The following is a 7,634-nucleotide window of genomic DNA, read 5'->3' as shown; positions in this document are numbered from 1 at the left end:
TTGCTATCTATTATTTTATACATGTGATGTATGATTTAATTTTATTATATTACATAATGTATGTTATATAGATTAAAACTCCACCATAGGATATGATGGAGTTAGCATGCAATTAGTGGAAACAATTGGGATCTTAAGCACTCTAATTCCATCAACTTTAGCATAGAAACATGCAAGTTCATAAACTAAAAAAAGGATTTTGAAGATATACCTTTGAAGAACTTTTCAATCTTTGAATCCAACTTGAATTTCCTCTCCAAATGCTTGTAGACCACCATTTGATCTTCCCTACTATTCTCTAGGACCTTAGATTGGGTGGTGGAACCTAAAATGAGATGAATTTAAGAGAATTTTGAGAAGAAATTATCTGGTTTATAGCTAAAGAGTGAAGAACTTCTTCTTCAGCCTTTTTTTCTGCAAAATTAGCCATGCAAAACTCTAAAAACAGCTCGAATTTGTTGAGTTTTTATTTAACTCAAGCATGCATTCAGAATGCATCCAAGATTGACACCACCAACTTGTGGATTAAGTGAGAATTTAGTGTCTAATGTCCCACTAAGTTGAAATTTTGATTTTAAAATCAAATTTATTTAAAAGTCAATTTTAAAATCAATTTTATTTAAAAATCAAAATTTTCAAATTTAAATTTAAATTTCCAAAACTTAAATTAAAACAAAAATTGATTTTATGATTTTATTATTTGAATTTTCATAAATTTCAATTTTCAAAATTAATTCAAACAATTAATTTTTAAATATAATTTAATAAATAATTTAATTAATTAAAATAATTCAATATCCAATATTAAGTTATTAATACACCAATTCCACAAACATGAATATCTATTCATGCCATTAATATTTAAATCAAATTTAAATATTATCTAATTTTTCAATTTCGTTTAATTTGATAATTAAACATGTGATTATATCATATATAATTATTGATTCCCTTAATTCGAATTTGAACATTTCAAATTCTCTCATCATGTTATTCTAAGGTTTAATCCATTTGTGAGCTAGTAGGAGACCTAATGGACCTACAGATCATGGACTCCAATGAACCGAGATTAATTGGCTAAACTCTTTAAACCGAAGTAATCAACATTCGTATGTCATATATAATTACCTAGGTCATTGCTTTGAAATAGTCCGTCTTAAACAGTAAACAATATTATAAAGCAAGAATGACTTATTCCTTGGTCTGGTCTTATATAAACTCTTTGCATAAGACATCCTCACTCGCATGTCTCCTCATAAACGATTCGGGATCACTTCGTTTGTACAAAGTACAAAGTGGACCACATCTGATAGTGTTTCCAGAATAAGATACTCAGCCTTATCCGTATACTTATGGACCATTTTGGCTATCTACTCGAACTTGATCCACTCTTACGTCTCCACATAAAGTCCAAGTACTCATGTAGTGGCCATAGATCTTAGTTTATTAGATTTTGTGCAATTTATATATTCAATAACAGTTTTATTGAACAAGACCTCAATAACATCTTTATTGAAAATGGAATATGTTTAATCTTACAAACTGCGAGTTTTAGGACATACAACCCAATAGGATAAACATAAATGTTGGGTTATATGTCATGAAACTCATAGTTTGTAAACTTTAAACATGTTTCTATATTCGATAAAGATGTTATTGAGATTATTTCATTAAAGTTTTTATTGAATATATAAATTGCATTAATAGATTCCTAAATCTAATAAACTAATGAACCCATGACTATAACATGAATATTTAAACTTTATGTAGAGACATAAAAATGATCAAGTTTAAGTATATAGCCAAAACGGTATATAAGTATATAGATAGGGTTGGGTATGTAACACCCCACATTTTTTTTATTAATGTAATTTCACTAATTTTTATTATTTGAGGGTATTTTTGGAATTTTGAACTTCAATTGTAATTGCGGGAAGTTAATGAATTTGACGTTGAAATTATTCAATTTGAAAATTAATGACAGGAATTAATTCCATTTTTGGGAAAGAAAAGAAGTTAATAAAATAAAGTGAAATAAGGAAAAGAATAAAATAAAGTTTATTTTATTTCAAGTTTTTAAGTTATTATTATTATTATTATTTTAATAAAAACAAAAATTTCCCTTCTCCTTCTTCCTCACTCCCCCTCCCCCGTGAAAATGCTCGCCGTCGAAGCTCCCAGCAGCCGCAATTTCCACAGAGCCTAACGCCGATGAGCAGTCGCCGATCTGAAGCCTCTTCAGCGCGCCACTAGTCAGACGTGAAGCCCAGCCACACGTTAGCTTCGTTCGACGTCGTCTGTCAGATCTGTTGGAGTCGCGCTGGCCTTCACGCGCGAACTAGCCCAGCTGAGCGACGCCACCACTTCGAGCTTCAACTCTAGCCGCTGCCTTCATGACTAGCCACCACACCATTTCTTCCAATAGCCACTCGACGCCACCCAACCCTGTTTGGTTGAGGCCGAGCTGCTCGTCCAACCCGACGCCCGAGCCCAGCCGCCGATCTCCGTTGGTCACTGCCTTCCTTCGCTGTCGTTCATCGGATTTCGGCTAGTGTTGGTAAGTTTTGGGTAAGAGCAGTTGAGTTTTGGAAGGTTCTTGGTTGCCCATTAAATTTTGGATTCCTTTTTGGTTGATGTCGATTATATTTGGAATTTAGATCCAAGATCGGCGTACTTCGGAGTGCACAACGTGCTGCCTAGCGGATTCGAGTTCGTTCAGCAAGTAGTTTGGTAAGCGTTGTGATCCTTGTTGTTGGTTTTTGGGCATCTATTGATTATTGGACTAAATAATGGTTTAATTTTAAGTATTTTGAAGGTTCTAAGTCGTCGTCCATTTGGGTTTTAAAATCTGCCAAGAGGAGATTTTGGAGTCGAAATCTTACAAGTGTTTGTTGATCAAATTTCGTTTGGGTAAGTTAATTGGTGATCGTTGGATTAAATTTGTATGTTTGGGTCTTGGTTCCAAAGACTGAAATTTAGTATTATGTCTGTATTAGGGGACTTAATTCAGGATTTATTTTGTTGGAGACCATTATCTTGGATTAATATCTGAATTTGACTTCGATGTAAGTAATCCTACCCACGGCCAGACACTAGATATATGCCAGCATGATAGTTGATTATTATGACAAAACGATAGCATGATAGATGGATAGTATAGTATGACCGATATATGTTATTGTATGAGAATCTGAAAGATTTATTGATGCACGTAGATACTTGCATGCTAGTAAGAAATGATACTTGATTCACTAAGATTGTATTTGATATGAAGATATTGAGGCATATATGCATGTGGTATAGCCATGATGTTGAGGTGTATATGTATGTTATAGAACCATATTGTGATAATTGTGATGTTAAGACTGTGATAGTGTCTTTACTGATTAGTTAGATGCCCACTAGATATTGTGTTTCCTTCGGGATCCACCAAATATTGTGTTTCATTCGGGATTCACCAGATATTATGTTTCCTTCGGGATTCACCAAAGATTATGTTTCCTTCGGGATTCACCAAGGGTTGTGTTTCCTTCAGGATTTACCAGAGGTTATGTTTTCTTCGGGATTCGCCAGGGGTTATATTTTCTTCAGGATTCACAAAGGGTTGTGTTTCTTTCGGGATTCACCAGAGGTAGTGGGCATACTTAACTACAGTAGGATAGAAATTATTTTTTCATGTATGTATGTGTCCCAGGAGGACTAGAGCAGTTTTTATGTTCCACCAGGGGTGGGCATCTAGAGAACATAGATGTCTAGCTCGACCCCAGTAGTGGGATTACTTACTAAGTATTTTATATTCATCCTTTCTCATGTTGTTGTTTAAGGTAAAGATAGAGATGCACCGACAATTGACAAGCGGAATTCGTGATCAAGTCACTGGGACCAGTTTTATGCTTCCGCTCATGATATTTAAATTTCTTTCCATGTTTTTTTTTTCAACTTTCAGTTTTGCTGTTTGAAACTTACTATTAAGAATTGTTTTTAGACTTATTATTATCATTTATGATTTATGGGTACCTTATTATTTGCTTTTAATATTTGAATTTAATGAAGGACTTTTGAACTTACCTTATTTATATAGCATTTATTTCACCATAAAAGGGTGTCGTTTTAAGTTCCATGCATGCATGTATTTAGTAATGGCCTAACTTAAGTCTTAAGGGGTCGGGTTATTACAGTTGGTATCAGAGCCCATGTTTTGGGTTCTGTAGACTGACTTACTGATGCTTGATTTTATGAAGTGAAATTATGGATGATATACGATGGTGAAATTACATTGTGCACTCAAGTTTCCTCAGTGGAATCCAAGTGTAAACTCCACTGAGTTTCCTGGTAAGTCCAGGGTCAAACTCAGGGACTTGTGAAAACAGGTTGCGTTGATAATTTTTTAGAAAAACTTTGTGGTAACCAAATAAATAAATAGTTGTTGGTTTGTTGTTGATTGCGTTAATGAAAAATAAACAAATGCGGCGGATTTGAGAAAAGCCAGTTGTGTGATAGATGCACTGAGTATACGGATGAACGGGTTGAGAAGGTCTTTAGCTAGCATTACTTGGGAATGCGTTTATGCGATCATGCTACAACCATGAACAACAAGTCATTTTCCAATGCAAATGCGATGCTTCTAAGTCTAGGATGCATGTGTTGAATGTAAAAGTGTCCATAGAGCTTATTCCTGAGTCTCTACTCTTTTCCTATGCGATGATGCAAAATGCATAAAGGCAAGGTGACCGTATACAATCATATTCTATCTCTAGGATGTATGCGATGTGTTAATAGCGAATAGTACTTATTCTTAAGCTCCTATCTCTTGATTATGCATTCTAATCTGGCTCTCCCGAGCCTAGATTCTAACCTGACCTTCCCAAGCCTAGATCCTGTCCTTAGACTGCCCTCCCGAGTATCTCTAATGGACGAATGAAGCATACATAATACAATTGCATAGAATGAAGATTCCCTAGTTGTGCTAGCTAAATGCTTCTCAACCCATTCAACTGATTTAGTTACTCATGCGTAAATAACAGAAAGTGAACAGATATAGAGAAGTAGATTCCATTTCGATAAATGAGTGGAGTACAAAATAATAATGGAAGTTAAAAGTAGAGAGCCTGGTAGAAATTCTTTGCTGATCGAGGCTTGTACACTATAATTCTTTATTCAGTTCCAAAGATATTTCTGCTTCTGCAGGCGTTGGTCCTCTCTCTGTCCTTGAAGCTTTCGGCGTTTTCCCAAGCTTATCGGAATGATCTGTCGGCACAACCTCCTCTCTCGCGTCCGCCTTGAAGTAAAAGAAAATCTAAGAACTAGGCTAAACTCGTAAGATGGAGAACTCGTGACTGATGGAACGGTGAACCCCTTTTCTGAAGGATGCCTTTGGTATTTATAGAACATCCAGGGTGAACGGTGGCTTCTCTCTCATGATTGCACAGATGGGACGACTTTAATTCCCTGATTGATGCGCCTAATATTTGTCACCAAAAAGCTGAATGTACTTGTTATCGTTAACGACTGTCAACTTAATTCAAATTCGACTGTCAACAGCTTTCTGTCTCATCGTGATTAATTAGTCTTTCAACCAGATGCACCCACCATGTTGCGCCGACCAAGTTGCGGCAATCCTTCTTGAGCAAATGTTTGTGAACACGATCACCGCAAAGCCTTGCGGTGATGTTGCGCTCAACCAATGATTTTCTATGATCGCAATTTCTGCCTTGCGTCATTGCATATTCTACACAAAAATACAAAAATCAACTGTTCTAATGCGATGAACACATGAGACTGCAATATTATGAATCTAATGTTTTTTGGACACAATTTAACATGTTTTATCAATGCAAGCCAGCATTGTTTAAGAATTTAGCACTATGATAACGTGCATTTCTACCCGTTATCACACCCCCAAATTTAAACAATGCTTGTCCTCAAGCATAAGCTAAAGATTTATTTTAGCGAATTGACCACAATGTTCTTTTTCCTAGATTTCTCAAGAATGCTTCGTTCAAATCCTATATACCAAAATTTCCTTAAGTTTTATTCAAGTCTCTTCTTAAAATGTTTATAAGACCTAGGGACTACAAGCTTAACCTTCAAAAGGACTTTACTAATTTTCGAAACATCGCATGATTTATTTCAAAAAGAAAATTTTCCACCGGGGTATCAAATGATTTTATACTTGCATATTTCTTGACATTATTATATTTTTTTTTTCTGACCTTGCGTTGATCCAAGTGTCTTACCTTCGTTTTGGCTTGCCCCCACGTGTGTCATGCGGACATCCAACTACGAGCAATGCGCTCTTTCTCAGACTAAACTCATACATACTTGGCAGCGGAGTTGTGGTCATTTATTTATGCATTGATCCTGGTGACTTACTTTCGTTTTGGCTTGCCCCTGCATGTGTCATGCGGACATCCAACTACGGGTAAGTGCCTTTCACAACTTAACTCTTATCAACATGGGTTTCCCATTGCATTGACAGTGGAGCTATTATTCTCAATTTTTTTTTTTAGAGTAGCAAGGTCGAAAATAAATACCTCACCCCCAAATTTAAAATGCGGCAATGTCCTCATTGCCAAAAGATTGAGATAAGGCATGCGATGTTCTTAGAAAGCTTCGTAAAGAAAGTTTGAAAGAAAGCTAGCAAACTCCTAACTTCTAGAAATATTTTATGAGGTGACTATCATAAAGTTAAGATGACTCTAGTATATACGAAAGAAATAGAAGCATGTTTTTCATCGTTGAAATCATACTTGGCAAAGAAACAGCATGCGATGTCTTACTAAATTTATCTATGTCAAATGATAGCGGTAATCAAAGAGGATGCGGTGATAAAACTCTTAAACCTAACATGCGATGCGATAACGCAAAATTTGAAATAAAGATAAGGAAGAATACACCTCCAAATTTGCGTTGTCGCCCGCAGTGTGTATTGACGCATCCATCTTTGCGGCGATCTCTCTTCTTTGGATTGCGGTGATGGAGTGAGATAATTTGCTGCTTCATGTAACATCTTCGCAATCCTGTGCCTTAATCGTTGTAAACAAACAGTGAGAGGGTCAAATGATTTTTAAACGAAACATGTTTTTTTTTTCATGGAAGTAATAATGAGTAAAATGCAGATAAATAAATGATGATTAAAGTGACGAAGGAATGAGAGTTCAAGAACCAAACAAAGGGTATTCCGGGTTTTTCAGATTCACGGAGTCTTTTCTGGCTGGAAATCACCTCCACAATATGCCTTAACTCGCTGTCCACTAACCTTAAATGTACGGCTTCCATCCTCAGTGATCAGCTCCACCGCACCATGTTGGAATAATTCTTTAATGATGAAGGGTCTGGACCAGCATGATTAAAATTTTCCCGGGAAGAGTCATAGACGTGAGTTGAAGAGTAAGACCTTTTGCCCGACTTAGAGGTTCTTACTGCATATGTATTTGTCGTGTCAGCGTTTGGTGTGCTCCTTGTAAATCTCCGCGTTCTCATATACGTTAATCATTCATTCTTCTAGCTCGACCAGTTGCATTTTTCGCGCTTCTTCTGCTTTCTTCAAATCAAAGTTCAGCTTCTTTACCGCCCACAGTGCCTTATATTCCAACTCCAGAGGAAAATGACACGCCTTACCAAATACCAATGCA

At 36.0% G+C, this 7,634-nt stretch overlaps 1 long non-coding RNA gene across 3 annotated transcripts; it reads left to right on the top strand.

Moving 5' to 3' along the window:
• The first annotated feature begins 2,121 nt into the window (after positions 1-2,121).
• Positions 2,122-4,046, top strand: LOC120070174 (uncharacterized). Of its 3 annotated transcripts, none has more exons than XR_016527089.1 (4): positions 2,122-2,557; positions 2,658-2,730; positions 2,806-2,910; positions 2,997-4,046. It is a non-coding gene; the product is annotated as an uncharacterized LOC120070174 (long non-coding RNA). The 3 variants fall into 3 exon arrangements; XR_016527090.1 differs by having other exon boundaries at positions 2,806-3,631; positions 3,825-4,046; XR_005479808.2 differs by having other exon boundaries at positions 2,806-4,046.
• The last annotated feature ends 3,588 nt before the right edge of the window (positions 4,047-7,634 follow it).

Source organism: Benincasa hispida, unplaced genomic scaffold (genome assembly GCF_027475165.1).
Source record: "Benincasa hispida cultivar pf3 unplaced genomic scaffold, pf3_genome.v1.1 HicScf322, whole genome shotgun sequence".
Lineage (NCBI taxonomy): Eukaryota > Viridiplantae > Streptophyta > Magnoliopsida > Cucurbitales > Cucurbitaceae > Benincasa > Benincasa hispida.
The sequence above is the reverse complement of the archived record's forward strand: the minus strand, read 5'-3'. Positions and strand labels throughout refer to the sequence as shown.